Genomic DNA, 8,040 nt, shown 5'->3' with positions numbered 1-8,040 from the left:
TTGGTGAAACGGTTGAGGGTCAGACAAGAAAAAGTAATTAGAATTTGAAAACTGTCGGTTTCAAGTCATGGTCCCAAAAGGAAAGTCAAATGTTTGAGACTGATCCGTTGTTTGATTTTTTTTTTTTTTTTTTTGCTGTTTGAGTTCTGTTTCTTCTACATTCATTCTTCCTGCAGACGATTTTATTTTAGCTGCAGAAAGACTTCTCGTAGTGAATGGGGAAGAAATACTACAGTAGAAATATCGCAGTACTGTAATTTTGTGTATTGTAATCTTGTAACTGCTAGATGATCATATTTAGCTGAGAAGTAGACTGATTACAATACAAAGAGTAAGGGCTTTCGAAGCAAACAGAAAGTAAATTAAAAGATAGAAACGACTAATCCCGTCAAAAAAAAAAAAAAAAAAATGTGTAAGAGAAAAGGGCCACCAGGCTGAAAATCCTCAGCATCTGAATTACCATCATCATCAACCTGTGTCACATTATTCTAATTAGGGTTATGATTAAAAACAGAAACAGGATAATACGAAAGTGGTTGCAGCTATCGTCAATTTACCCATACACAGTGAAACATGTTTCTTAGCACATCATTTAAGACTTCGGGTTGGCAGAATATAGATCAAGAATGAAGAAACTTGAAAAGATAGACGTTTGCCTTTTGACTGCTAGAGACTTCTCTATAGCAGCAGCAGCAGCAGCAGCAGTAGTAGTAGTAGTAGTGGTAGTGGTAGTAGTAGTAATGACAATTATAAATAATAATAATAATCATCATCAGCATCATCATCCAGAGCTCCTTTCCCATCCCACTTGGGGTGAAGTAGGATTTAATTATTCCCCCCAGAATTATCGAATGAGATACGAAGCAAAGTTTGCCCAGCTGAATAAGCCACATTCCCATTCACTCACCATTCAAGCCCCAGGAATTCTGGGTCCACCTGATAGCTCAAAAAGACATACAACAACGACAACAAATACTACTATTATCACTACTATTACTACCTCCACCACCACCAAAATGTAATACAAGGGAACTCTGGGACATGTAAAACCTGTGAAAATAATTACATGCAAAAGCAAAAATGAACATGAGACTGATACTGATCTTATAGAAGGGAAATAATACCACCAGTGTTACTGAAGGAATTTACAATATGTATTCCCTGCGTATCGAGACGAGTACCTAAGAGGAGATGGTGTACAATGGAAAATCTTCTCCTCTGACGAACTACCTAAAAACAATTCATGCAACCCTTTGTTCTCGGCAGGGGCACAGCCAAGATAAGATTTTGTTGTGTGGGGAGGGAGGTTGAAGTTTTGTTGCCGTTATTCTTCAGATACAGGTGCTTGGAAATTATCATAATAATATTGTTAAGAAGCCAGATTTGCCAGTTAGGTAGTTGAGAAGCTTCTCAAAGTTTCCCGATGTTTACCGTAGGCTAGTTCCGGTACGAGTCAGAGGTGCCAGTTTGCCTGTTGCTTGTGAGCATAGTTATTTCCAAAGTTGTACATTAATTATTGTGCTCTTTTTCACAATAATGTTTCATTTATGTGATTGCTTGTTAAATTATATAATTTAATTTAAATTTGTATGCTAAGTAATTTACAGTGTTGTGCGGCGTGGGAGAGCTCTGGCATGTTTTGGTTGTCTTCGAGTTGGTAACTGTGCTCTCTTTCTGGAATACACCACAACTGTGGAAAAATAGGTAGGTCCCTCTCTCTTTCTCACCTTCCCCCTTTGTGCATCATAAGTGAGGTGAGGTACAGATCAACTCTGGTGTTATGGAGTTTATTGCACAGTTATATCGTACTGAGATTTACAGAGCAACGTAGCGTATTGGCAAGCCTCCTAGGTGACCCTATCTCCTGCCTCTGCCTCGACTGTGTTCTCGGGGCTTCTCTAACCCTTTCTGATCTGAAGGGAGTCTCTCCGACATTATATACAGCTTGAAGAGGATGTGTGTGTGTGATGTTGTGTCTAGTAGATTTTCATTCACGTGAACTAACTGACTGGGGCTGGTTCTCCACATGTTTGAATACGAAATTCTTGGTCGTCTGGACTAAGAAATTGTTTGAGATACATCGTATGTTAAGGATTCTTGATGATCTGGGACAGCAAGATTGTGGATAGACATTATGTGGATTGACATTCCTAGTGAGATGCTGTGTATGTCTCAAGCAGACACTATATCCTGTACATTGTGTTATGAGATTTATACTAGTGCCTATAATGTCTACATATCGCTCAGTCACGCCCACCGTCGTACCAGCGACAGTAAATATTGTCATAACATAGTAATACATGCTATATACACATTACAGTCAACTTGTAACTTAATTAAGTGAAATACATAATACTGTAAAAGTAACATAATTGTATGAATATTGTATAATTGCATTTACATCGTGTTAATGTGATTGTAGTTACATCATTCTAATGGAACTGCTACACAAGTGTGACTGTAACATAACATTGTGTTACTCCAAGTGTTACATAATTGTGTTTGCCATAACTTACATCTTGCTAATTCAACAGTTACATATTTGTGTTGGCCACAGAATTGTACTCTATTCTATCTATCTATCTATTGCCAGACGCCTCAATCCCGTTTGGGGTGGCCACAAACAAATCGCATCTTGTTAATGCAACTGTTACATAATTGTGTTGGCCATAAAATTGCAGTTATATCTTGTTAATGCAACTATTACATAAGGGTGTTGGCCATAGAGTTGTACTTACATCATGTTAATGCAACTGTTACATAATTGTGTCTGCCATAAAACTGTAGTTACATCTTTTTAATGCAACTGTTACATAACTGTGTCTGCCATAAAACTGTAGTTACATCTTGTTAATGCAACTGTTACATAATTGTGTCGGCCATAAAACTATAGTTACATCTTGTTAATGCAACTGTTACATAATTGCAGGAATCACAAGTGTGGTCATTGTAGCTATATAACTGATACATATGTATATAACTAATACAATAATAGCAATGCAGTCATATCATGAATCATCCATATTTGATGTAGCTGTTCATTTGAGACGCCATAGGTGTATTGGCATAGTTACGTGAGACACCATAGGTGTATTAGCTTAGTTATGCGAGACACCACAGGTGTATTATCTTAGTTATGTTGCGCAGTTTATTTGAAACACCATGGGTAATGACTTAGTTATGTTGCACAGTTTGAATTAAGATAACAGTATATGTAACCCATATTTTGTTATTTTATATAAAATTGTATATACAATATTTACAATATGTACATTATTCACTTAGTTTCGTTTACACCACACATCACTTGATGCTACTGTCCTTCAAAGGTTGTGAAGTCAGCTTGATATGTTTCATCTTCAGGTATTGGTTGTAAGTATTTAAGTATGTGGTAGAGTATAGCATACTGTTGCTAGCTCCATTAGTGTCAGGCATTTTCACTTGATTTTCCTTGTAACTATAATATAAAGGATACATGTGTACTTATACTGGGATTCTCTTACTAGATATTCATATGTATGTATTGTATGTTGATGTAAGGATATTGTCTATCACTGTGTATATATATAAGGTTGTATATAAGTGATGTAGTACTATTAAACTAACAGAGTTATGTTCGACTTGCTGATATTAACTGTGGTGGGAATACTGGCTAGGGTGCTGCTGCTGCTGACAGTGATGTTGGTTGAAGAGTGTTGGTAGGGTTTGATTGAGATAGATCAGGGTCCTGGTATGACTGCATCAGCACTCCGTGCCATCAGTGCGGGATCAACACTGTTCACCTGTTGTGGGGATGGTCGTGGTGGTAGTGTTGGAGAAGATGGAGATCGTAGTGGAAGTCGGAGGAGGAAGGAATGGAGTCAGATGTGCTGATACATCACCATGCTGGGTCAACACTATTGGCACAGTACAGATGCACTTCCTCCTTTCTCACTTTTGCTTGTTATTGTTTCTTGTTTCTCATTTCTTTGTTCACTTGTTCTTCTTCTTCTTAACTTGTAGTGTTTGATTTTCCTTACTTGTTGAGATTAACTTGTAGGCTTGTAGAGTTGTTGATGGACGTAATTTATCGCTGCTACTGTTTCTCGTATTTCGTGGAGTTGTGGTTGAGGTGATCTGGAGCGATTAGGGGCGAAGTTAAGGTGCGTATAAACTCGTTAGGTGTGGTTTGATTGTAGTCGTAGATTATGTTTATTGTAATTTGCTCTACATATCGATATGCAGACATTATATAGGCACTAGTATAATTATATCTCATAACACAATGTATAGGATGTAGTGTCTGCTGGAGACATACACAGCATCTCACTAGGAATGTCAATCCACATAATGTCTATCCATAATCTTTTTGTTCCAGACCATCAAGAATCCTTAACATATGATGCATCTCAAACAATCTCTTAGTCCAGACTACCAAGAATTTCGTGGCGTATTCGAACACGTGGAGAACCAGCCCTAGTCGGTTAGTCCACGTGAGTGGAAATCTACTAGACACTACAACACACACACACACCCTCTCCAAGCTGTATATAGCGTTGGAAAGACTCCCTTCAGATCAGAAGGGGTTAGAGAAGGCCCGAGAACACAGTCGGGGCAGAGGCAGGAGATAGGGTCACCTAGGAGGCTTGCCATCAGGCTACGTTACGCTGTAAATCTCAATTCGATATAACTGTGCAATAAACTCCATAACCCCAGAGTTGCTCTGTAACTCACCTCACTTATGATACACAAAGGGGGAAGGTGAGAGAGAGAGAGAGAGAGAGAGAGAGAGAGAGAGAGAGAGAGAGAGAGAGAGAGAGAGAGAGAGAGAGAGAGAGAGAGAGAGAGAGAGAGAGAGAGAGAGAGAGAGAGAGAGAGAGAGAGAGAGAGAGAGAGAGAGAGAGAGAGAGAGAGAGACCTACCTATTCACTCTAGGTGATGACACACCATTTTGCTAAGCAGCAACAAGTTCGAGCCATACTACTTCTCGCAACTTTATACTGGCAATGTTCCGACGTTGTACAACCGACCTTCCCTATCTCCCTACAAGTACCCACGACCAAGCTATCGAAATTGGCGGCAGCGGTGAACAGCGGTAAACTACGACAAACTACGTTATCGAGAGTCTCCGAGTTGGTAACTGTGCCCTCCTTCTGGAATACACCTGAACTGTGGAAAAATGTAGAAGTTTGTAGAGCAATGGAAGCTTATATAAGTGTGGGGAAGAGTGCAGAGCTCAGTCGGTTTTCAGTTCAGTTTGAGTGTAGTGCAGTGTCAGTGAAGTTTGTATATTTTCGGTACTTGCAAAAACAGTGCAGTGTTGCTGTCAAACAGTGAAATGTCACTGAAGTTTGTATATCATCGGTACTTGTGAAAAATAGTGAAGTGTTGTCAAGCATTAAATGTAACTGCAGTTAGAACAGTTTGTATAGCTCCAGTGCTTGTGAGAATAGTGAAGTTGGAAAGCATTCAGTGTAATTATTTGGAAAATAAAGACAGTGAACATAAGATGCCAGTGTTTATTTACTACGCATCAGCTGATCCTGTGTACTGTACACCTAAAGGCTGACCAGAGGAAGAACAACTCACTGGGCAACGTCCTTCCTATACTGGACTACTGGTGTTGGAGCCTGTGGCAATGTGGGGTGGGGACGTAACAATATCTAGATTAATACAAAATGTATCTGCTATTAATTACTATGGAAAACAAAACCAGGAAATAATCGTTAATACGTGAATGAATAAATATATTATGAATGAGTAAATGATTACATTCCAGTTCACCTTATTCTTTTAGAAAGAGGTGGGAGGAGGCTCCTCGGGTTCCCACCTTGGGTATGCCCATAGGTATTGGTTCTGCGCTAACCCTGGACCTGTTAACGCATCAGTTAGAGAACATTAACAACAACAAAAGTACCACCATCAGTCGACTTCATTCAGCTTAGGGAGGACCTCTGTTAATGTAGATGCTGAAGGTTGTGTATAACCCGTCCACCTCCAAGTGTCTCTCCTAAGATGACCCACATCCTATAAGTGATAGTAAAAGTATCACAGACATAACATCCTCTAGTTGAAGAGTTTAAAACCGGACGCAATTTGGAGAGGTGAACGACAATGGAGGAGTGAATCAACAATATCCCCTGATATTCAGTAACACATAGCCTACCTCGGTCTTTCACCATAGGCGAATATCCATTACAGTTCATTCTTGACTTATCAGAATTATGAAAGTCACATTACCTCAGCTTGCACTCAACTGACTCCTTACTGTGTTTTAAATCTGTATAGTTGCAGGTTTTGTACAGAAACCCTATCCGCCCCTTCGCGGAGTAATGCTCCTGTGTTTGGGAGACTCAGAAAAGATTTGGATAGAAAACAAATCAATCAATCAATATAAAATATTTATATCTATGTATTTACACACACACACACACACACACACACACACATATATATATATATATATATATAGTAATAACAGAACAGAGGAAGGAAAACAAATAAATTTAAAACAATCCATGCACCAGATTACTGACGTCCTCCATTCATAAAATATCTGTAACAGTTTATTTTATTTTATTTTTTTTATGTGCTCGACTCTGGGCATAAGCTTCACAGCCTGCTCCCAAGGCCTAGTAGTCTCCTGCATATCATACACCTCTACATGTCACCACTTCGGCGCTAACACCCACCGTCCATATTGAATACATGCTAGGGCTGTCTCATGCAGGACTGGTGTATTGGTATTAGCGGGGGTACTTTTCCGATATGTCGGCGGGTCTTCTGGTAGATCGGTAAAGTCTGCTTTACAGGAAATTCAAATCCTTAAACTGTTCCCTACCCCAGCGGGGATTTGAACCTGGGTCCGGTAGAACCACAGGCCACCTCTCTACCCATTGTTGGACTCGAACAGTTGTAGGTTGAAGTTTGGGGGGAAACAACTCTGAGGAAGCGAGTTCCAGAGAGATGCAATTCGGAGAATAAAAGAATTCTGATAGACAGAAGTTCTGCAGTATGACTGAGTGGCATTCCAGTCATGAGTGCTACCAGATGCCCGTGTAGCACGAGGGAAGGCATGGAGAGGTGGCACAATGGACGCAACTTCATCTGAGCATTTGTCATAAAAATATCCGTAAAATAATGCAAGGAAGGCAACATTCTTTCTTACTTGTAGGGGAGGTAGTTTATAATAGCAGGGTTCTTAATAATTCTAATAGCTTTGCTCTGAATTTTGTCTGGTTGTTTTAATGCAACCTCTCCACTTCCATTCCAGAGGGGGTGAGCAATATTCAAGTTGAGAGAGCACATGGCTCTTATACTGTAATTCATAGTTAACTGCTCGTCAGCGAATAAGTTATGTACTCTGTACAATAATCCAAGTTTCTTTGAGGCGGTTTTAGCAAGTTATCTGACACGAGAGGTCCAGCTGAGGGCATTGTTAAGTGAGACACCGAAAATTTCAATACTTTTGGGGATGGGAATATTAGTAGCACTGAAGGTAATATACGAATCTGGCAATATCTGTCTATTAGTAAATTGTATACGAGTTTATTTGGTTTTTCTAGCATTAAATGAGACAAGGTTGTTTTGTCCCCATTCACTGATCGTAGATAAGTCTTGATTTATGAAGATGGCTGTACTGAGTTGAGAGTTAGAGGTATTAAACTTTGTAAATTGGTGTCTCAGTGTGAATGAACTGTGAACTGTTGAGCCATCTGCATATGAATGGCTGGGATTGTGGGTGACAGATATGAGATCATTACTACTGTATGAATCAGGAACAGGGTTGGTGCCAGAACTGATCCCTGTGGCACGCCGGCGTTAATTGAGCGGAAATTGGAATATACATCATCTAGTTTTACTCTTTTTTTTCTGTTGCAGAGCTATGAGGAAAGCAGAGGAACAAAAGACGTTAGTCCATAGCGAGGGAGTTTGGACAGCAGAGAACGGTGTCATACTCTGTCGAAAGCTTTAGAAATATGAAGGGCTACTGCATGAGTTTCTCCATGTAGGTCGATTGATTGATGGATGGTATGAGTCAGGAGGTTGAGTATGTCAATG

The sequence above is a fragment of the Coenobita brevimanus genome, chromosome 8, assembly GCF_032717465.1.
Source record: "Coenobita brevimanus isolate Jiangsu-jjx chromosome 8, ASM3271746v2, whole genome shotgun sequence".
Classification (NCBI taxonomy): domain Eukaryota; kingdom Metazoa; phylum Arthropoda; class Malacostraca; order Decapoda; family Coenobitidae; genus Coenobita; species Coenobita brevimanus.
This window is presented reverse-complemented; position numbering follows the sequence as displayed.